At 35.9% G+C, this 24275-nt stretch overlaps 1 non-coding gene across 1 annotated transcript; it reads right to left on the bottom strand.

The window, feature by feature from the left end:
• Positions 1 to 22933: 22933 nt before the first annotated feature.
• Positions 22934 to 23037, bottom strand: LOC128777493 (U6 spliceosomal RNA). Its single transcript, XR_008422741.1, has one exon. It is a non-coding gene; the product is annotated as a U6 spliceosomal RNA (small nuclear RNA).
• Between the last annotated feature and the right edge of the window lie 1238 nt (positions 23038 to 24275).

Genomic DNA, 24275 nt, shown 5'->3' with positions numbered 1-24275 from the left:
AATAATGATAATAATAATAAATCCACAACCGCCTAGGATAACAATAAAAGATGGTTATGGTGGTATAGAAAGCATATAACAGATCTGAAATGTGGGAAGCAGTGGAGGTTATTTAAGGAAAAATCACAGCCCCATAGTCAGAAATTAGTAAAAGATGTGCAGAAGCAGCTCAAGGAGTATTTTGAGACAGAGGTGGCAGACACGGGGAGCTGGAGGACAGCTGAAGAAAAGTAGATGATTATGTAGAAAGCCACAGAAAGAACAGCTAGGTAGGTCTCATATTTACTATCCCACCCCTATTTATCTAATGTGGAGCAGTAGAGGGCTCCTATTTCAGACAGGAGCAGTGAGCGTGGAGCCCTTAGCCCAGAGAGGCAGGTTAATGCCCAGTGTTGACAGCAACTTTGAAGATATGAAGAGTTTCTTCATATGAAGGTATGTAGAGAATACTCCATCTATAACCTGTGCCACCTCTCCCATTCAATCACTAGAGTCAAGTAAAAGAAAAAGAAAGGCACAGCATTCTTAGATGACACAAGTAAATCCAAAACAAGATTCAAATATATATATACGTCAAATACTCAAGAAAAAACAGTTCCAGTTCTCACAATAACAGATGCAAAAGCAAATGTGCTCTGGAGGGATATATCTTCACCCAAGCAATTGATAGTCTTCAACTTGATGAAATACGGTATTACCACTGACTAAGGCTTAGTTTTAGATTTAATGTAATATAGTCAGGACAGCCGCTATGAAGACACCTTAGGAGCACTTAACCAATATATCTTGCTAACATTTTTTTCTATAATAAGATCTATGTTTAAGCCAAAAAGGGTACTTCAATAAATATTTTTTAATTTATGTGAAAAAAGTATTGTGTCATAGTTTAATTGGCAGGATTTTTGCTCTTTCATAGTGATATATAAAATAATGGCATTTTAGATTCTATAACATAGATACAAAAATCCTAAACTAAGTCAGTATACAGAAAGTACCATTTTTATCATGTGTCATTGTTTTATTTTGTTGTTGTTGTTTTCTTTTGTCTTTTTTTTGCAAGATTGTTTTAACTTATGAAATCAATTAATGTAATTTACCATATTAGCAGATTAAAAGAGAAAAAGCGTACAATCTTCTATCTACATGCAGAATAAGACTTTTAACAAAAATTTAACATCTAGGCATGATAAAACTCACTGCAAATTAAGAACAGAAGATAATTGGCGCGACTGGGTTGAGCGTCCAACTTCAGCACAAGTCATCATCTCACAGTTCACGGGTTTGAGTCCCCGCATTAGGCTCTGTGCTAACAGCTCAGAGCCTAGAGCCTGCTTTGGATTCTGTGTCTCCCTCTCTCTCTCTGCCCTCCCCAACTTGCACTCTGTCTTTCTCGCTCTCTCAAAAATAAATAAAACATGAAAAAAAGAAAAGAAGATAATCTCTTTAACTAATAAAAGGTATCTACAAACAAACAAACAAGGTATTGCAAACATTATGCATAAAAAAACTTGAAAGCTTTTGTTCTGAGATCAGGAACCAGACAAATACGCTTATTATGACCACTTCAATTCAATATTGTACCAAATTAGAAAATATAAGCAACTCATAAAAATCTGTAAAAATTAGAACACAATTTTTTAAATGGGAAAAAGTGTTGAACTGCACAAGATGAAAAATACGAATGACCAATAAACATGACAAAATATGGAATTCTACACACTGTTGATAGGTATGTAAATTGTCTCTAAAACTTTGAAAAAACAGTTTAGCATTATTAGTAAAGTTAAAGATATACAAATTCTATGCCCTACCTGGCTTTCTCTTAGATACAGGTTTTAAAGAAATTCTTGTATGCGTGCACAAAGATAGTCGTGCAGGATATTTATAGCAACATTGTTCATAATAGCAAAAAACTGGAAACAGCCTAAATGTCATCTAAAATTGATAGATAGGCAACCCTTTCTGCCCACAGGTCCTGTACCCATGCTTTAATAAAACTACCGTTTTTTGCACCGAAAAAAAAATTTAATGGATCAATCAATTGTGGTTTATTGATACAACTAAATAGTACAAAACAATGAAAATGAAAAAAAATTGCAACCCCACACCACTATGTGAATGGATCACACAAACTGATGAAAAACAAGTCCAAAAGTATACATAGAATACAGAAGAATACAAAAGAATACATATGATTCCATTCATCTCAAGTTCAAAAACAGGCAAAAATGGACTTTAGTGTTTAGGATGTATCACGGTTTAAATTGTGTCCTGAATAAAGATATATTGAAATTCTAACCTGTGGTACCTGAGAATGTGGCCATATTTGGAAATAGGGTCTTTGCAGATATAATCAAGTTAATATGAGGTCATCAGAGTGGACTCTAATCCAACATAACCAGTGTCCTTATGAGAAGAGGAAAAGACAGACACAGGGGAAATGCCATGTGAAGGTGGAGGCAGCTATTTAAACTATGCTGCCCAAGCTAAACAATACCTAGAGCTCCCTGAAGCCAGAAAAGATAAGGAAAGGTCTTCCTCTAAAGACCTCAAAAAAAGTGTGGGTGTGCTAACACCTGATTTCAGATTTCTAGTCTTCATAAATGGGACAGAATAAATTTCAGTTGTTTTAAGCTACCTAGGTTGCACTTTTTCACAGCCCTAGGAAACTAATATGGACATTAAAACTGTAAAAAACAAAAAACCAAAAAAGCAAGGAATTTATTATCTCAAAAGGAAGGATAGTGTTTATCCATAGAGTCTCTAGAGGTCAGGGACAAGGCTGTAATGGGAATATTACAAAGGCAGTACTGGCACACACCTTTTCTACCAAGCCACCATCAACATTGCTCTTTCTGCATAAGGTGTGTTAATAGACGATGATATATGTGAATGTGGACATCCTTTATTTTGCTTAAGATTCTTAGACTTCCTATATCTGCAGCAGGTGTCTCTCATCAGTTCTGAACCATTCTCAGCCATTATCGCTTCTTGTATTGCCTCTCCCTCCTCTCTATCCTCTCCTTCAGGAATTCTGACTGGGTACATGAAAGACCACATGACAGCCTCAGAATAATTTCTATTTTCTACATCATTATCTTTCTGTGCTGCATTCTGTGGAATATCTTCATATTTTTTGCATTGTGCAACCATTATAGTAATGATTTGTCAGAACAAGTATCATCAATGGATGCTAAATCTACAGGGGAAAGTTTGAGGACCAGCAGGATATTTGCATGATCTCAAAGGGTATCCCCCAAGACTGTTTATTAGTTACAAGGAGGAAAGCAGTAACTGTATGGTGGAAAAACTAGAAAAGACTTTGCATAATCAAAATTAAACTCCCCAATGAGGGACACAATATCACCTATGGAATATTCTGGCCAGTGATATATAACCTAAATCAAATCATGAGGAAAGAGCCAACTTTTCTCATACAGGGTTCCACAACAGAATTAGCCTTACAGAAAATGACTTGAGTAGCTATTTTGTCAATACTCCATTCTAGATACATAGGAAAGAAAGAAATTCTACACAGTGGATACCCCAGGGCTTAATTCACTCACAAAATACAGTTAAGAAGGAATCCCCAGACAAAACCAAACTGGGCATTCTACTGTAAATAACTAGCCCATATTCTTTAAAATAGTAATGCCAAAAGCTGAGGAACTCTTACAGATTTAAGATGTGATGACTAAATCAATATATGACCCTGGACTGAATTCTGTGCTGGAGAGAAAAATGTCATAAAAAGCAATATTGGAACAACTTGACAAAATTATAAAATGGACTATAGATTAAAGTACTTTATCCATGTTAAATTTCCTGAATTTGATAACTATTTTTTGTTGCATTAACAGGGCATTATTGTTCATAGTAAATGTGCCCTAAAGCATTAGAGGGATAAAGTGGTACATGTATGCAATCTACTCTCAAATAATATACATATATATAATAATTACATACACATGAAATCAGCTATATTTTATAGGTATGATATCAATCTTCAACCTCCCTGGTTATATGAGAAATGCAAATTAAAACAAGATACGTAAAAATGACAAATGACAAGTATTAGGCAAGCAGATAACAACAAATGTTGGTAAGGGGGGGAATGGTAACCCACGAGCACTACTGGCAAAAGTATAAACTAGCACACAAATTCTGGAAAGCAAACTGACAATGCTTAGCGACTCACATTCAGATCCATTAAAAATTCAAATATATCAATAATCATAATCTAAAAGGACTAAATTCTCCACTTAAAAGACAAAAACTGTCAGACTGGATGCAATGACACAAAATCTATCGAGAGAAGTCAGGCATGAACTATCAGGAAAGCCATGCTCATAGCTCAGTTTTTGTTTTTGTTTTTGTTTAGTAATGGATTAAAAAAAATCAGGAATCAACTCAAATGTCCATCAACAATTGAAAAAAATAAATTTTCAATAAATTAGTATCTCTAATACTTTCTAGCAATGAAGGCAATTAATAGAACTACACACATTAACATGTAGGAATTACAAAAAACATTTTATGGGGAAAGCATATCATAAGTTCAAATAGTAATATTCCATTTATATAAAGGTCAAAAACAGGCAAAACTAAACAATATATTGAAGAAAAGTGAGGTGATGTTAAAGACAAAATCCAAGATAACTGTTAGCTCTGAAGAGAAGGAGAGGGCACAATTAGGATCACATATAGGCCAACAAGAAAAATCTCAATATATCTGGAAAGGAGACCGACAGCATATAGACTAAATTCATTTATCACAATGCAATAAAATTAGAAATTATAATGATATCCAAATACATATATATGTCTGTTTTAAAATTATAAAATCCCATTTTAATCACTTTGTATTAAAGAAGAAATCAAAGGGACAATAAAACTACTCTGATATGAACAGTTATAGTGCCATGTATTAAAATGTACAACCCCAGAACTTGTCCATATCTTGACATAACAACATCAAACCTTTTGAATGATTTATCCAATAAATCTATACCATCAAGATTAATAATCTCAATAAGTAGAAAATTGATTTCATTATTCATTGTTTTTAAACATTATACTGCTGCCCTCTATATTTTCTTATTGTTTTTCTTTTTTTCTTATTGTTTTTCTGTAATTTTATTTTTATTTATTTTTTAAGTTTATTTATTTATTTTGAGAGAGAATGGGAGGGGCACAGAGAGAGGGAGAAAGAGAATCCCAAGCAGGCTCTGCACTGTCAGCACAGAGCCTGATACAGGGCTCACAAACCATGAGATCACGACCTGAGCCGAAATCAAAGTAGGACACTTAATTGACACTTTATTGCACTGTTCATTAAAATATTCTGTAAAATGGGGCACCTGAGTGGCTCAGTCGGTTAAGCGGCAGACTTTGGCTCAGGTCATGATCTCGTGGTCCAAGAGTTGGAGCCCCACGTTGGGCTCTGTGCTGACAGCTCGGAGCCTGGAGCCTGCTTCAGATTCTGTGTCTCCCTCTCTCTTTGCCCCTTTCCCACTCATGTTCTGTCTCTCTTGCTCTCAAAAATAAATAAAACATAAAAAAATTATAATATTCTGTAAATTTGAAATTTCTAAAAATAGAAAGCTAAAGAAAAAAATACAATATTAAATAAATTCACTAAATTAAGTGTAAATTTCTATGGCCCTATGGACATGAACTAAAATTCCTCTTAATTATAGACTAAAATATAATTTTCTCAGAATTTTAGGTAAGGCTTGGAGTAAGGAAAGTCTTCTTAATTAAATTTTACATGAATTGCAAAACCATAAAGGAAAATGTTGGTAAATGCTGAAAGTACGATTACCTCAAAATGGAAATTTTCTGTGGGATGAAAAACAACCTCATGTAAGATAAAAGACAGGTCACAAATAGCAACCAATAAAGGATATAATACTTAAAAACTTAGCAAGAAATATGCAAGATCTATATGAGGAAAACTTTAAAACATTGTGGAACAGGAAGCATGAACAGATATATTGGCATAACATGTTCTTGTGTATGAGCACTAAACTTCAAAAAGCCGGTTAATACTCCCCAAATTAATCTTTATATAAAATGCAATCCCAGTAAAAAGATTAACAGATATGTTTTGAACTAAATAAGCTGCAATTCACTGGAAAAGTAAAAAAGAATTGACAGGATTTTGTTTGAAAAACAAGAGCAAGAAGACTGTCCCTACAAGATATTTAGTATTAAAAAAAGATATTTAGTATAAAAATAACAACAGTATTGCACTTGCATATGAATATACAAACAGCTCAATAGAACAGGAAAGGCCAAAAAAAAAAGAATAGAGAAGGAAGTCCAGAAAACGGACCAAAAAGCATAAAGTAAATTGTGATTAAAAGCAGCATTTTTAACCAGTTAAATAAGTAGATTTAAAATGAGCAAGTGGATGGCAGGGCAGTCCTGCAGATTGTTCATCTCTTGCTGTTCTCATAGAACAGACCCAGAGACACCCCATCTTCCGGCTTCCAACCACCCTCCAACCTGTCACAACCCACAGAACCATCTCAGCCATCCTCTGCCTCTGGTACCAGCCAACACCGTTTTCTGACTTTAGCTCTTTATTTAAAAATTTTTTTTTAATGTTTTTTTATTTATTTTTGGGACAGAGAGAAACAGAGCATGAACGGGGGAGGGGCAGAGAGAGAGGGAGACACAGAATCCAAAACAGGCTCCAGGCTCCGAGCCATCAGCCCAGAGCCTGACGCGGGGCTCGAACTCACGGACCGCAAGATCGTGACCTGGCTGAAGTCGGACGCTTAACCGACTGCGCCACCCAGGCGCCCCTAGCTCTTTATTTAAACCTATCAACCGTGAACTTCCAGATTTGTGAGAATTATTCCACCCGGATGGAAGCCACTGCCAAGTGCTTCGTCCAGAGGCATCTGCGGGCCTCTTAACACCTACCTCTCTCTGGCTTCTATTTCCACCCACCGCGTGGCTCTGAAGGCGTGGGCCACTTCTGTTAAGGAGACCTGCAAGGCTACCCAGAGTCCACTGAAGATGCAAAACCAGAGCAGCGGCCGCGCTCCCTTGCAGTCAGAAGCCGACTCAAGGTAAGTGGGATAAAACCCCGGATGCCACGGAAACCGCCTCCAACCTGGAGAAGAACCAGAGCCAGGCCCTTTTATATCTGCGCGCCCTGGGTTCTGCCTGCGCAGACTCACTGACTTCCCGGAAAACCACTTCCTGGATGAGCAGGTGAAACTCGCGAAGAAGAGGGGCGACCACCTGAGTAAGTAACTGCTTCAGGCTGTCTGGCCCTGAGGCTGGGCTGGGCTGGGCTGGGCTGGGCTGGATGAATATCTCGGGAAGGCTCACCCTCAAGCAAGACTGGAAGCCCCCAGAGCCCAGCCGCCTTTGAGGGGCCCCTCTGGCATCCCCCTGGCGTCAGGGCTTCTGCCTTCACCTCTCCCTGAAGCCGCTGGGCAGCCTTCTAACCCCTCACCCAAGCCCTGGACCAAATGGACAAGAAAGCTTGTTGCAGAATTAATTAATTAATACGACCAAGCGTGTCACTTGAGCACCTATGAAGTGAGGGAGGGAGGAACTAGCAGCAGTTGGGGAAGGAAGTAAGTTTTAGTTCATTCCTCACATCTTCAAAATGGACTCCAGAGAATCCAAGATTTAAATGTAGAAATGTAAGCCATAAAGAACTGTAAGAAACCATAGGAAATATTTTTCCATAATTGCACGGTAAGGAAGAGTTTTTGGAGGTGGGGGTAGGGGGATGGGCTTTTACATTTTAGAAGCCGTCTAAGAAAAATCAATGATTTTGACTCTGTGAAAATTTTTAAATTTCTTTGTGGGAAAAAAGAGCACAAGAAAAAAAAAATAAAATGACAAACAGGAAATAATTATTTGTAACTCATATCAATGGAAAGGGATAAATTCCAAAACATATATTTAGGTTTTATAAATTAGCAAGAAAAGCAACAAAAACACAATAGAAAAATGTAAAAGGTATCAATAGTTTATAAAAAAATAAATACAAATGTCTCTTAAATAGGGGCACCTGGGTGCCTCAGTCAGTTAAGCATCCAACTTTGATTCAGGTCATGGTCTCAAGGTTTGTGGGTTTGAGCCCCCCATCGGGCTCTGTGCTGATAGCTCGGAGCCTGGAGTCTGCTTCAGATTCTGTGTCTCCTTCTGTCTCTGTCCCTCCCCTGCTTGCACTCTATCTCTCTCTTTCAAAAATAAACATAAAATTTTTAGAAAAACGTTTAAAAAAAAAAACAAATGTGTCTTAAATACATAAAAATTCTCATCAGCTCATTATGAGAGAAATGCAAATTAAAACTATGTTGTCATACTATATTTCACCTATTTGTTTGGCAATGGTTAAAAAATTAACACACTGTTGAAAACGCTTTGAGAAAAAGTCACTCTCAGACATTGCTGGAGGAATACAATATGGTACAGTCACTATGGAGGACAATTTAACATTACTGCCAAAACTACTATTGCATATCTTCTTTGATTCTAGGAATACATCCTAGAAATACAGTCCTAGATATGTAAAATGACATCTATGGAAGGTTGTTATTGCACCATTTTTTGTAATAGCAAATTATTGGAAACAACCCAAACATGTGGAATTCTGGTAGAAAAAGACTACCCACAGAGTGGATAGGCAAACCAGCTGAGTGTGTTAGAGCAGGACACTAGAGAAAAAACTTTTCTCAAAAAGATGAGAATGATCAACAGTTTCAAATACTGATGAGAAATCAAGTAAGATGAGAATAGAAAATAGACAATTGATAGATACTGGGAAGATACATATATTTGATCATCTTTAAAAATAATATGGTAAGGACAAAATGGAATGATGAGATCAAAAATCTTTATTGGAATGGGTTAAAAAGAGAATGGGAGATGAAGTAGAAGCAAGGGGAATAGGTTGTAGCTGGAAAGTTTTGGTGTTCTCAAAAGATGGATGCTAGCATAGGAATGGAATAATCCTGTAGAGGAATAATAATTTACACTACCCTCATAGCTGCTTGGGAGAAGGAAAAAGAAAGAAGGAAAAAAGGGGGGAGGTAGACAAATGAGATTATGACAGTACTCCATTTAAACTGGAACCATGAATAGCCCCCAAAGAAGGCTGATTAATGTTAAGATCTTTCCATTATTATTGAACTTAGATTAGTTGGACATTTTTCCAGTGGTCTCTCATAATCGAAGGTTATGTTAGTGATGAATATAACTAGAATCTTGTATATGTCTGATTAGTAAGTACCGTAGAAATTCTTGCCACATAAATAAACTTTATTTTCATTCAGCTCATCAGTGGTCCTTCCTCAGGGTTTCCACGGCCTCTGATTCGAAGGCCCTTCACTAGACCGGCAGAGCCTTATCTGCCACTGTTGTTATTAGCAATAAATATAAATGATGCTTTTTTTTAGTGTTTATATTTGTCCTGATCTCTCCTGATTTTGTAACTTCCTTTTTCCATTGCTGTTGTTGTTCTACTATTTGCTCCACCTAGAGTGATTATGTAGATATTCCGTTCTCATCTAACTCGTCATATATTTAACTGCTGAGAATAAGGATATTATAGCTTCAATGCCGGTGGCACACCTGCACTTCGGAAATTTATTGCGGTTTATTCAAACATGGCCTCTAATGATAGGTATGGTTTAAGTGATGCTGATAACAGTAATAGCAAATTCAAATTTTATAACTCTGTAACAGTTTAAATGTTGCTCTTTTCTGTAGACTGCTCTATTTGCCTGAATTTTAATGGCATTACAATAATATTCCATATTAAATTACTTTGAGAACAAGAAACTCAAATAAATTTTAAAAGATAATACTGTTTCTTCATTATTATGGGCTTTTTTCATAGCTCATTTATGGAATGTTAACTCAACATAAGAGCTACATCACTTTCTGCCCTAGGAAGCCTTATAACCTAATGGGGTAGACAGACAATGAAACAATTACTATAAAGTGAGAGAGAAGCTCTCTTAGCAAAGTTCTGGATGCAATGAGAGCACATCATAGAGTCATCAGAGAAAGCCCGTGCAACAGGTCTTTTGTATACTAATGTCGAGGTCTCACATGATGTCCTCATCAGTGGAGTTACGGGTGGTCTTGCTGAAAGCCAGATACAGAGAACAAAACTAGATAAATCCTCAAGGCTTTATCATTGTATTGCCATTTGCATCTGAATACACTCAACCAAAACTATCCCTACCTGGATGTAGAGAGGTGACAGGTCACGGATCTAGTTTATTTATCCTTTATACCTGAGTATGAATGTATTTATTAGATCCTGTCCAGAAAGCACATTTTAATAAGAAGTTAAAAATAGCATCTTCAGGCCCAGGAACCCTGAAAGATACTGGCAAGTAAGAGAAAAGGGGACAAAAAGAGGAAGGCAGAAGCTACTGTAAGCAGATACTACTTATTCACCATTTGTGCTCACAGCAGCTCTGGGAAATGTCCCTCGCTGTTCCCTGTTTCCAATTGAATCTGGATTCTCTCCATTGCTTGGTTAACATGTTTCCTTTGCTTCACTTTTACTCTAGATGGCAGCAGCAGAACAAAATAGAAGAGAAAATTCTAGTTTCAGTGAAATTATTCACCTGCATCTACTGAGTAAAAAAGTCTCACAGTGTTATTTGAATTAAATCATGCCCTTTAAAATTTTTCTTCCAGTATAGGAGTACATCAACAATGTTTCAATAATTAAAAGTCAAGGTACAGATGTTGTCACAATTGTTCAACTTGTTAGGCCACTCATAATATAATACTTATAAATAATTTTTATTATAATAATAATACCTCTGGGTGAAGACACTGCTTATATTCACAAGTTTACATTTAGAAGCTGAGATGTCAAGGTTGAATATAAAATATACTTTTAAAATTGGTGGAATTTCATCCAATAAAGGGCCAGATAATCAAATTGACAATAGAAATTCTCTGGCTGAGGGATGCCTGGGTGGCTCAGTTGGTTGAGCATTGACTTCAACTCAGGTCATGATCTCGTGTTTGAGGAGTTCGAGCCCTGCATCAGGCTGTGTGCTGACAGCTCAGAGCCTGGAGCCTGCTTTGGATTCTGTGTCCCCCTCTCTGTCTTCCCCTCCCCCACTCATGTTCTGTCTCTCTGTCTCAAAAATAAAATAAACATTAAGAAAATTAAAAAATTCTCTGGCTGAATATATCAGAGAAATAAAATGGTATGATTTCTTTAATAAATTTATGTTTTTAAAGTTGTTTCAAATAAACATGCACACATGAAACTGGCTTTTATATACAGTATATATTTATATATATATAAATATATATTTACATATACAATATATATATTAAAATTGCAAATAGCTAACTGAGGGTTGATGGGGGGTGGGAGGGAGGGCAGGGTGGGAGGGAGGGCAGGGTGGGTGATGGGTATTGAGGAGGGCACCTTTTGGGATGAGCACTGGGTGTTGTATGGAAACCAATTTGACAGTAAATTTCATATATTAAAAAATAAAAAAAAATAAAAAAAAAATAAAATTGCAAATAGCTTATAAATAATTGAAAATAAATGATTTTATTTTAAAATAAAATTTCCCCTCATCACTATTTAAACTGAGAGGATTTATGACCCCAGAACATGATTTGTAGATGAGATTGCAGAAACATTATAAAAATGAAGAGACACAAAGAGGATCCAGGAGACTAAAAGAAGGATGAAAGTTGTAATAATTTTCAAAAAGAAGCTTCTAAAACACATAGTCTACTGAGGTTGACATTGTATTCTCACACAATTCTAGTCTGGATTGAACAGAGAATTCCTAAATGGTTAGGAAACACAGTAGTCCAGGTTTTATGCCTCATGGGTCGAGAGGATGCAACTCACATCTCTATATTCATAGGTGTTTGTATTGATTAAGAAAATTTTCCTGCAGAGGTATTGAAATATATTGGAGAAGGGTCATTTTTTATATAGAAGTGCCATTTGGACTAGCAGTGGCCCTGTTATCATGAGTCAGAAGGGCTTCATTAAATTAAAGCCCTACGAAACTCTTTTTGTACTAGAATTATTGGCTTGATAAACCAGAATTAATTATTCAGAATCTTTAGATTACCACTGTTCAATCATTTTGTAACTAGGTTGATAGAGAAGCGGCATAGAATTGTGCCAAGGACCCAGGCTTCAGAGTGAAGGTTTTAGTTGGATTTTATAGCTCTGCCATTTATTTATAAGTCCTGCTGGTGTTGGGTGAATTGGAAAGTAGTCTGGCACCATGTAATTGGAATCTTTATATGTAGATCCTTTTGATCTAATGATTGCATCTAAAAAATCTTACATGAGGGAAAAAACTCATGAAGGTAGATAAAGCTAATGCATAAAGAAGTTCATCATCATGTGATTTACAATAGTGAAAAAAACAGGAAATGATGTGCAAGAAAGGAATGGTTAAGAAAATTACAACATATACTAAGATTCAGTAATCAAATAAATATTTATCAAGTTTTTACTAATGTGCCATCTATCTTGCTAGGCACTGGAGATTCAGCAGTGAACATGAAAGATACAGAACCTGACTTTCCAATAATAACAATTTAAGGTCAAGTTTTAAAAAGGTAAGAAGAAAGTCCTTATAATACTATAATACTTAATAATGCTCTAAAACCTTTATTATACTGTTACATAATTTATATATGTAGGGGCACCTAGGTGGCTCATTCAGTTCAGTGTCTGACTCTTGATCTCAGCTCAGGTCTTCAGCTCAGGGTCACATGCAGCGTGGAACCTACTTTAAAAAAAATTATATATGTATAAATACAGAAAAAACATTGGAAGAAAATACATCAAAATGTTAATAGTTGTTATTTCCAAGTCACGGTAATACAATTATTTTTCAACAACTTTCTACATTTTCTACAATGAGTATGTTTAAATTTTTTTTTTCAATCATGCAAAAGAATTTTGTACCAAAGGTTAACCATGATAAAAAGAGAATTATATCTAATGACACTCAAAAGCCAGATCCACTTCATGGTAAGAAAAATCTCTAAGCATATAAGGACAAATTACACCATCTTTATATGATTTCCATCACAGTGTTTTTTGTAAAATCTGCTTCTTCCTCAGCATTGGGAAGATCTGTTCTTCTGCAGAGGGATCTTGAATGTTGGCAGGACATTCCACCCAGGTGACACAAGGGGGTGCCCAGGTCCTGCTTCCAAATGCTTCCCTTTGTCTTCCAGGAAAGAAAAAAAAAATTGAAACCTGACATTTGAATTGATGACCACTTAAAATGCTTTAATAGACTTATGTGTACAGTCTAACCTGAAAGATCTTTGAAGGCATGATCCTCTGTGCAAATCACCTCCACTTTCCTGCATTTACTTTATAAGAAAAAATATTGCAGGAGAAAAGAGGCCTTTTAAAGCACAATTAAGAAGAATGGAGAAAGACTAAACAGCCAAGAATAAAGACTTGTTAAACAAATTATGGTACATCATAAATAAATCAGGAAATAACTATTAAAAATGATATTGATGTGTAAGGACATTAAAAAGCAATTTTTTAAAAAGCAATTTATACAAGAATATGTAAAATATGATCCAATTTTTATTTTAATATATCATATGCATAATTAGACAAATCTAGAAAGATATATGCCAAAATATTAATAGTCATTATCCTTAAGAAGTGACAGGGTTTTTTACTGCATTCTCTCTGCTTGTCTACATTTTATAATTTTTGTCTATGATAAAAAAGATTTTTTTTAAACAACAAGAATAAATGAGTTATTCCCAAATAAAAATAAATAGTGGTTCTTAAAACCTTTGCTAACTAAATATATATGTAAATCACTGCAAATTTCCCAAAGATGTGGTGATAATACTGCTCTATTTTCTGAAGACAGATCCACTTCATAACTGTTGTTCTGGTGTAACTATTAATAGTGCCCTTTCAGTCTCAAAAGTTTGAATAAGTCACCCAACAGGTGTATTTTTAATTTTTGTCCAGGAAGTTAGCAAACCTTGCATCTTCTGCCCTATGTCAGCAGGCTGTTTCTAATCCAAAGGTCCTTAATTCTTTGTTCTACCAATGTGCTCAAATGCAAGGCTGGCCCATAAATTCTGAGATTCTCTGGGATACATTAGGATCAGTGTGGGGCCAGGGTACATTCCAAGACCTATTTGGATCACAATCAAGACAGAAAGTCTTTTTGAGACCCCAGCTTGACACCTTGGCTAAATGTCCTTAAGCCTAACTTTTGCATCAAGCATTATGTAAAACCAACAATTTATTGCCTTGCTGAAAATTCCTTGGATTAAAAGTAACAAACACCACTCAGATAATAAGAGTATATGGAAAATGTTCTAAATTAATCTAAGGATATCTTCTGGGACTTACAGAACCCGGTGAAGCCCCACACAGAACCAGAGCCAGGACCAGACAGTGCGGGCAGCTAACTCTTTTTCTCTTTCTCTTTCTTTTTCTCTTTCTTTTCTTTCTCTTCCTCAACCTCTTTCACTGTATGGGATTGCATGCTTTTCTTTCACTGTGCACATTTATGTCATTCTTGCTCTGCAGAAGTGCTTATTTGGCTACTTGGTACACAAAGCCAAGTCTGCCACACTGAGTGTCCCTACGTGTTCTCTCAGGTCTAGCAGGAATTAATTAGTGCCAGCACCTGTGAGTCCAAATTCCCAATTCCCAAGGGACAAACGCTGAGTTGTATATCAATGGATTAGTTTCTCTTGAATCAGGTATCTACTCTGGCTCAATTATGTCCTGGAGGAGGTGGAATAACAGTGGTAAAATGGCCCATCCAAGTGGATTAGGGATGAGGGATGTACTCTCGGTAGACACCCCCACGAGAATCTGCTAGCTTTCCTTCCTTTAAAGAAATTGGCAGGTTTCTTCTCTTCAATGGCATACTCTTACTAAACAGGATGAAAAGAAAGCGCTGTTAGTAACTCAAATCCACACACCACTGGTATTGTGATGAAACTTCCAATGACACCCTCAGCCATAGTTTTCCCCATAGCTGCTTCATATTTTAATTCTATTGCCAACTTCCAAGGAAACTAGAAGCATAGTCCTTACCCACTTTCTTCCAAACTTAAGTCCTATGATGCAGAGTCATAAGGAAGGCACAAGTCACCCATCTGAAGAGCAAAATCTTTATTCTTTTGCTTTCCAACCATTTACTCATGTAACAAACATTTATTGCATTGCTACCATATGTCAGAGCCTGTGCTCAGTGCTGTGGGAAGAGATAAGACACGGCTCTTATTCACAGGCATTCACAATGTACTGAGAGAGTCAAAGAGATAAAAGAATAATTATGTTACAATGTGATATGACCTACAACAGAAATATATACAAAGTGCGCTGAGCGCAAAGAGAAAGGGTCTAAATCATCCTTGGGGAAATCAAGAAAGATGACTAAAATATTATATTTTATTTGGGTGCTGAAAGAATAAGACTTTTCCTGATGGAGATGAAGGGGAAGATTCCAAGTTAAAATAACAACAGTAATAAATAGCTACCATATACTTAGCATTTACTACATATAGATACTCTGCCACATGCTGAACATGGATTATCTTGTTAAACCTCGAAACCCAGCTGGTCTGCCTGTCACTCCCCTATGCACATGTATCTCAGGATCAGTCACTTAGAACACAAGATCCTCAAGAGGACAGAACTATGGGCACGCAGGGATGTTAACAAATGCCAATTGCTAATCTGAAAATATTCTATATTAGCGTGTGTGTAAGGAAACAAGCAGTCTCATACACACTGCTGATGGAAGTATGACTTCCTGAAGGACAATATGTCAACAAGCATCAAAATTCAAGCTTAGAGATTTGCCTTAAGGAAATAATTGAGAATGCAGGCAAAATTAAAACTACAAGGATGTTCATCACAGTACTATTCATAATAGCAATCTAAAATGTTCAACAATTGTTGCCATAAAAAATGTTATTAAAGTATATTTAGTGAATGAAAAGATGTCCATGACAAGTTCAAAAATCAGTACTTAAGTAGAATATATAGAATAGTCTTATTTTATTTTACAGGTGTATATATATAAATGTATATGGTGTAGAAATTAAAAATACATACATATTTTTATTGATAATTAATTTATTTGAAAGAGAGCACACACAAGCATGCGCACAAGAGTGGAGGAGGGGCAGGGGGGAGGGAGAAACTTACACGGGCTTCATGCCCAGCTCAGAGCCCTGTGAGACACTCAGTCTCATAAAGATGAGATCATGACCTGAGCAGAAACCAAGAGTCAGATGATTAGCTGACCGAGCAACCCACACACCCCAAAAAATGCATACATATTTTAAGTGTGCATATATATGTCTGCAGGTTATGTTTTATTATACTTACATATATTTTAGTGTGTACACACACACTTATATGAAACACTAGAAAGATACACCTTAGAGGTGCCTGGCTGGCTCAGTTGGTGGAGCACACAACCCTTGATTTAGGGTTGTAAGTTCGAGCCCCATGTTGGGTGTAGAGATTACTTAAAAATAAAATTTTTGAAAAAAAAGAAAGATACACATTAAAATTTATCAGTGATTTCTCTGGCCAAAAATTTGAGGGATGGATAATATTCTTTTGGTTTATTTCTCTTTTAAAATTATTCTACTATCAGTTCATATTATTTATGTAAGCGAAACACAAATGAAAGCTTAATGTCATTTATTGATGGTAATTAATAATTTAATCATTTGTTTACATTTACCAAGCCAAAAACAAGATCTCAACATAAAATTATTTGGTATTTATACAACAGTGGTATCTCTGAAAGTTGTTGTAAATGTGTGCCTCTTTGAACTATATTTCCATAGAGATTATTTACATATCCGTATTAGTTTAGCACTTCCCAATAATTTGAACTTTGGTAAGTCACTTAAACTCTCTGAGCTTCAGATTGATTATCCATAAAAAAATAAATAACCTCTCTTACTACTAGTTCTTGTCAAGATGGAATAAATGTACCTGTGCATACTTTATAAAACTTTATACTAATATTCTCTTTCGAGAATCTTCTAATTTTTAAGATTATCCAACATTTCTAAATCCACAAAGACATGTGCAGTATGTTTCTCAATTATATGTTCAGTATGTTATTCAATTATATGCAATCCATGAGGCATTGCCAACCCAGCAAGACAGCGTTGTTCTCATTAATAGGTTGGGCCACTGTTCTTAGAGCTTTGGAGATCTACCATAAAAATAGGAGTTTATCTTGCCTGTTGAAAGTTTCCATGAGGTGCACCTGGGTGGCTAAGTTGGTTAAGCATCCAACTCTTGGTTTCAGCTCAGGTTGTGATCTCACAGTTCATGGGTTCGAGTCCCACATCAGGCTCTGTGCTGACCATGCAGGGCCTGCTTGGGATTCTCTCTCTTTCTCTCCCTCTCTCTCTCTTTCTCTCCCTCTCTCTCTCTCTCCCTCTCCTCTGTTCATGCTCTCTCTCTCTCTCTCTCTCTCTCTCTCTCTCAAAATAAATAAACTTTAAAAAACAAAAAGGTTTCTGTGAAACTGATTCAAGCTTAATACATTGAATGATCCTATTCAGCAAGATGCTAAGCCTAACAAAATAGCTAATAATAATGCTCATGCTAATTTTAACTCCCTGCTCTTTTTATAACCATATACAGAAGGATCCAAAACTAAAGAGTCATGCTTCTCCCTAGTATGGTCAACAAGTCAGTTATTTCAGTCATTAAAATTCCTTTTTCACTCTATCTCCTTATGCTCTTCATAACCTGAGAAATCAATTTACATATGCTGATCATGAGATTTGATTTAACCCCCATTTCATATGTTGAGTTCTATCTCTGTCTCTTCTGGCTTCATTAGACACCTGTTTCCTGTACATTATTGGAAACCACAATGTTATGCCATTAGAGACTTTAGTTATAGAAAGTAATTTTCTTTACAATAAAATTCTTTTCTACTTTGCATGAGCAGAGTCCTTCCCTCAGGTCAGCTTTTGATGAATAACTCATAAAATCATATTGGCAATGCTGGTAAACATATTCACTTGAAGAAACCAAGGTGATCCTAATTTTGGAATCTTGAAATCTTTTGGCATCTCTGAATTTGAAAGATGATCTGGTTGATGAGCTTACAACAGTGTGTTCTAATCTTCTTTGGGTCTATGACACCATTATGAACATACTGGGACACATCTGAAGGGTGTTTCCCTTCCCCACCCTGCCTGTCATCCACCAGCCCAGGGAAATATTTTGATATACTATTTTCTACCCTAAGCACTTACCAGAATGAATAATGGAAAAGCAACTGCAAAGGGAAACTGAACTCAAGGTGTTCTTTGTCTATCAACAGTTATATCATCCAATCCTTACTTAATTATAATTTGTTGTATTGGCTTCCACTTTAGACCATCAGTTCTGCTGCTATTTACCCATTAGCTAACATAGTGCTTGTTACAAAGTAGGTGCTGAATAATAATATCTGAAATGAATGAATCCTCTCTCCCAATCCTGGTTCACATTTTCATCAACAAAATCAACCAGTCAAGAGGAGGTGGTCAAGAGGGTTGCTATGTGACTCAATCTTAGAAAATACAGTCTACCAGTGCTGGGTAAAGTTTGGTCTCTGAAATGTGAATCAATCCCCAGTATTACTTATAATAAAAACATTTCCACAATGACAAATGGGTGATATTCAAGTAAAATGTTAAAATATGTTATGCTGGGTTAATGGCAAGAAGTCCTTCACATATTTTATTTTAAAATCAATAGCTACTATCACCTTTTGTTATCAGTACTTTGCCTCTAACAATGGCTCTTTCCTCATAATAGGAACCTAGGCTTATTGAACACAAACAGGTGATGAAACTGTCTTATGCACTTTGTATAAATGAATTATTGATTTATTCCTGACAGTATTGTAAGGTAGAGATCATTATTAAGCTTATTTTATAAATTAGAAAATTTTAAAAGAAAAGAAAGCAGTAAATTAGGTAAATTGTCCAAGTTTCCAAAACATGTAAGTAACAGAGTCATAATTCACATCTGCTTCTTTGAAACCAGAATTCAAGCTCTTAATCTACTAAAGTCTATCACTACTGGTTAATACTCAGGATTGCCATGTTTCTTTTAGTTTGATTCCATTATATTCAGAGAACATACCTTGTATGATTTCAATTAATCATAATTTTCTAAGTTTTGTTCTATGACCCAGAATATTGCCTATTTTAGTGAATGTTCTTACTGCATTGAAGAAAAAATATATTCTACTGTTATTGGGTAGAATTGTCTATGAATATTAATTAGATCCAGTTGGTTGATTGTGTTTTCCAGTCCTATATCTTTGTTAATTTGCTCTTTACTTGTTCTACCAATTACTGATGAAGGAGTTTTAAGACTCCAACTATAATTTTTATTTGTCTAGTTCTATCACTTTTTTCTTAATATATTTTGGAGCTTTGTTGCTAGGTGCATACACATTTAGGATTATTATGACTTCTTAATAAACTAACCCTTTTATCATTATGTAATGTCCATCATTATCCCTGGTTATTTTCCTTGTTCTGAAGTCTACTATGTCTGATATTAATCTAGTCGCTCAGCTTTCTTTAGTGTCTGTACTGTATATTTTTTCTATCCTTTTGGTTTTAATCTACTATATTGTTAAATTTAAAGTAAATTTCTTGTAGGAGCACATGGTGCTTTTTATCCATTCTGGAAATTTCTCTTTCTTAATTAGTGTGTTTAGATCATTTACATTTACTGAAGTTATGGTCTATCATTTTAGTATTTGCATTCGGTTTCTTCTTGTATTTTGTTCCTCTGTTTCCATTTCCTACACTCTTTTAGATTATTTGAAATTTTGGTACTCCATTTTTTTAAGTTTATTTATTTATTTTGAAAGGGAGAGAGAGAGCAGGAGGGGGACAAAGTGGGGGAAGAGAGAATATCAAGAAGGCTCCACATTGGCAACACAGAGCCCAATGCAGGGCTCCAACACACAAACCATGAGATCATGACTTGAGCCGAAACCAAGAGTCAGATGCTTAAATAACTGAGCCACTCAGGAATCCCTGTACTCCATTTTAATGTACCTATTATGTTTTTAAATTATGTATCTTTGCATAATTTTTTACTGGCTTCTCTAAGGAGTATAATATACATAGTTAAGTTTTCACAATCTACTTAAAATGAATATTTTACCACTTCAAGTGGAATGTAGAAACCCGATCAAGATATAGATCCTTTTAGTGCTCCCTCTTTATGTTGCAGTTGGCATATGTATTATAAATCTACATATATTGAAAACCTCATTAGACAATGTTACAACTTTTGCTTTTAACTGCCATATATTGTTTAAAGAACTTAAGGAGAATATTATATTTGCCCACATTTTTACCATTCCAGTTTCAGGCTCCTCTCTGGTGTTATTTCTTTTCCATCTGAAGAATTCATCCATTGTTTCTTTTAGAGCAGTTTGCTAGTGATGAATTCCTTTAGTTTTCCCATATCAAGAATGTCTTTATTTCACCTTTATTAACTGAAATAAATTTTTACTGGATATAGAACTCTGGATTCTTTTCTTTTTTTAAGTTTATTTATTTATTTTGAGAGAGAGAGAGAGCATGAGTGGAGGATGGGCAGAGAGAGAGAGGGAGAGAGAGAATCACAATCTGGCTCCATGCTGTCAGCACACAGCCTGACACAGGGCTCAATCCCACGAACCATGAGATCATAACCTGAGCCAAAATCAAGAGTCCTACACAAAACCAACTGAGCCACCAAGGAGCCCCTGGCTTCATATCTTTCAGCACTTTAAAAATCTTGTGGCAATTCCCTTCCTTCTGGCCTGGCGTTTTCAATGAGAAATTCTCATTTATTCAACTCACTTTTCCTTTATATTTAATGCTTCATTTTTCTCTAGCTCCGTACAGGACTTTTTGTCTTCAGTTTTTAACAGCTTGAATTTCATGCACCTGGGTGTGGATTTCTCTGAATTTATCCTGTTTATGATTCACCAAGCTTCTTGAATATATACGTATATGTTTCACTAAATTTGGGGACTTTCCAGCCATTAATTACTTTTTTGTTTGGGTTTTTTTCAAGTTTTTTTTTTAAGTTTATTTATTTATTTTGAGAGAGAGGGAAATAGAGAGAGAGCAAGCATTGTGAGTGGGGGAGAGGCAGAAAGAGAGAGAGAGAATCCCAAGCAGGCTCCGTGCTGTCAGTGTGGAATCATGACCTGAGCCAAAATCAAGAGTCAGATGTTCAACTAACTGAGCCACCCAGGCACCCCATAAGTGTTTATTTTAATCACCTGGTGCTCATCAAGACAAGTGCACTCCTTAATCTCCATCACCTATTTCACTCATTCCTCCCGCCTACCTCTCTTCTGGTAACATCAGTTTTCTATAGTTACGAGTCTGTTTCTTGATTTGCCTCTCTGTCTCTCTCTCTTTTTTTCCCCTTTTGCTCATTTGTTTTTTTTCTTAAATTCCACGTATAAATGAAATCTTATGGTATTTGCCTTTCTCTGACTGACTTATTTCCTTTAGCATTATGTTCTCTAGCTCCATCCATGTCATTGCAAAATGGCAAGATTTCATTCTTTCTGATGACTAATATTCCATTGTATTATATATACCACCTCTTTTTTTATGCATGCATCAATCGATGTACACTTGGGCTGCTTCCATATCTTCTTGGCTATTGTAAATAATGCTGCTATGAGCATAGGGGTGCATGCATTGCTTTGAATAAGTGTTTTGGCAGTTTTGGGTAAATACCCAGTAATGCCATTGCTGGATCATAAGGTAGTTCTATTTTTAACTTTTGAGGAACCTCCATACTGTTTTCCTCCATACTGGCTGCACCAGTTTAAATTCCCACCAACATTGCAAGAGCGTTCCTTTTTCTCCACATCCTTGCCAACACCTGTTGTTTCTTGTGTTAATTTTAGCCATTCTGACAGGTGTGAAGTGATATTTCATTGCAGTTTTGATTTGCATTTCCCTGAAGAAGAGTGATGTTGAGCATCTTTTCATGTATCTGTTGGCCATCTGTCTGTCTGCTTTGGAGAAATATTTGTTCATGTCTTCTGCCCATTTTGTAATTGGATTATTTGTTTTTTGGGTGTTGAGTTAAGTTCTTTATATGTTTTGGGTGCTAGCACTTTATTGGATATGTCATTTGCAGATATCTTCTCCCATTATGTGGATTGCCATTTAGTTTTGTTGATTGTTTCCTTCAATGAGCAGATGCTTTTTATTTTGATGTAGTCCCAATAGTTTGTCTTTGCTTTTGTTTCTCTTGCCTCAAGGACCTATGTAGAAAAAAAGTTGCTATAGCAAATGTCAGAGAAATTACTGCCTGTGCTTGCTTCTAGGATTTTTAAGATTTCAGGTCTCACATTTAGGCCTTTAATACATTTTGAATGTATTTTTACGTGTGGTGTAAGAAAGTGGTCCAGTTTTCTTCTTTTGTATATTGCTGTCTATTTTTCCCAGTACCATTTGCTGAAGAGACTGTCTTTTTCCCTTTGCATATTCTTGCCTTCTTTGTCAAAGATTAATTGACCATACAATTATGGGTTTATTTCTGGATTTTCTATTGTATTCAACTGATCTATGTGTTTATTTTTGTGCCATCACCATACTGTTTTGATTACTACTTTGTAATATAACTTGAAGTCCAGAATTGTGGTGCCTCTAGCTTTGCTTTTCTTTTTCAAGATTGCTTTGGATATTCAGGGTTTTTTGTGGTTCCACGCAAATTTTAGGATTATTTGTTCTAGTTCTGTGAAAAATACTATTGGCATTTTGATAGGGATGGAATTAAATGTATATATTGCTTTGGGCAGTATAGACATTTTAATAAAGTTTGTTCTTCCAATCCATGAGCATGGAATGTCTTTCCATTTCTAAAGACATGGAATACTTCATAAATTTGCATGCTATTCTTGCACAGGGCATGCTAATCTTCTGTGTATTGTCCCCCTGCTTGTGTGCTTTCTCTCTTTCTAAAAATTAATAAATAAAAAAGTAAATAAGTAAATAAATAAATAAATAAATAGCTATACAGATTGTTAAGAAGCTTCTTCTAAATCTGTGATGCTGGTTTAATGTGACTGCTAAACTCACAGGCACATACCACCACTGTTCTCACAGAGAATCTTTTTTTTTTTTTTTAAGTAGGCTGCACACTCAACATGGGGCTTGAACTCATGACCCCAAGATCAAGAGTTGCATGCTCTATCAACTGAGCCAGACAGACACCCCTGTTCCCACACAGAAACCTGAGTATTTAAAGCTTGGAGCCACACATGGCTGAGCTCCAGTCACAGCAAGGCAATCAAAGAAGCCTTCTAACTTTGGGAAATTCCATGTTCTCTTTGTTCCCATCTTATTGTGGCTGTTCACAATGAGAGATAAAAAGTCAGGACTTTAGCTTTCAAAAAACCAACTTGGACAAATCAAGATAAATACAGTCCTGAACTCATTTGCATGAATGAATCCCTAGTCAATTCTTCCAGACAGAAGATGTCTTTGAGGGGAGTCTGGCATGAGCTTGAAAATATTATCATAAAATTCATGTTTGACTGCTTCTTCTTTCCCATTCATGGTTGAAGTTCAATGGGTCAGAGATAGGTAAACAGTTAATGGTTTTAGGTTACAGAAATTGAATAATAAAACTTCACATTTTGAGAAGGAAGAATATGATATCAGAAGAAAATTCTCTCCCCTTTAAAGAAATAAAGGAATAAAGAAAAAATAAAGAAAAGAAATTTTAATTAGAGGGAGGGAAACCATGAAACTCATCACTTGACTTGATAGCAGCTGTTGGTTTTTGTTTTTGTTTTTTTCCAGACACTTTGTTATAAGGCTCTGTGTTGATGAGAAAGCTAAAAGATACAGAAAATCACTTATGGCAAATAAAATAAATAAATAAAAATATTGAAATGAGCAAAGAAAGATAGTCAATTCTGTCTCTTCCACAAGAATACTATTGTTATCTCAGAGTTTAGGTAATATTAACTGAGACAATACATGTGAAAAGTGACTAAACTATAGAAACAGAAAGTAGAGCAATGTCTGCCAGGAGTTGGAGGTCACAGAAGGAGGTGATCTTAAGAAGCACAGGGAAGGGGCGCCTGGGTGGCTTAGTTGGTTAAGCGGCTGACTTCAGCTCCGGTCATGATCTCGCGGTCCGTGAGTTCAAGCCCCGTGTCGGGCTCTGTGCTGACAGCTCAGAGCCTGGAGCCTGT

Source organism: Panthera pardus, unplaced genomic scaffold (assembly GCF_024362965.1).
Source record: "Panthera pardus isolate Hobbes unplaced genomic scaffold, ASM2436296v1 HiC_scaffold_16, whole genome shotgun sequence".
NCBI classification, from domain to species: domain Eukaryota; kingdom Metazoa; phylum Chordata; class Mammalia; order Carnivora; family Felidae; genus Panthera; species Panthera pardus.
The sequence above is the reverse complement of the archived record's forward strand: the minus strand, read 5'-3'. Positions and strand labels throughout refer to the sequence as shown.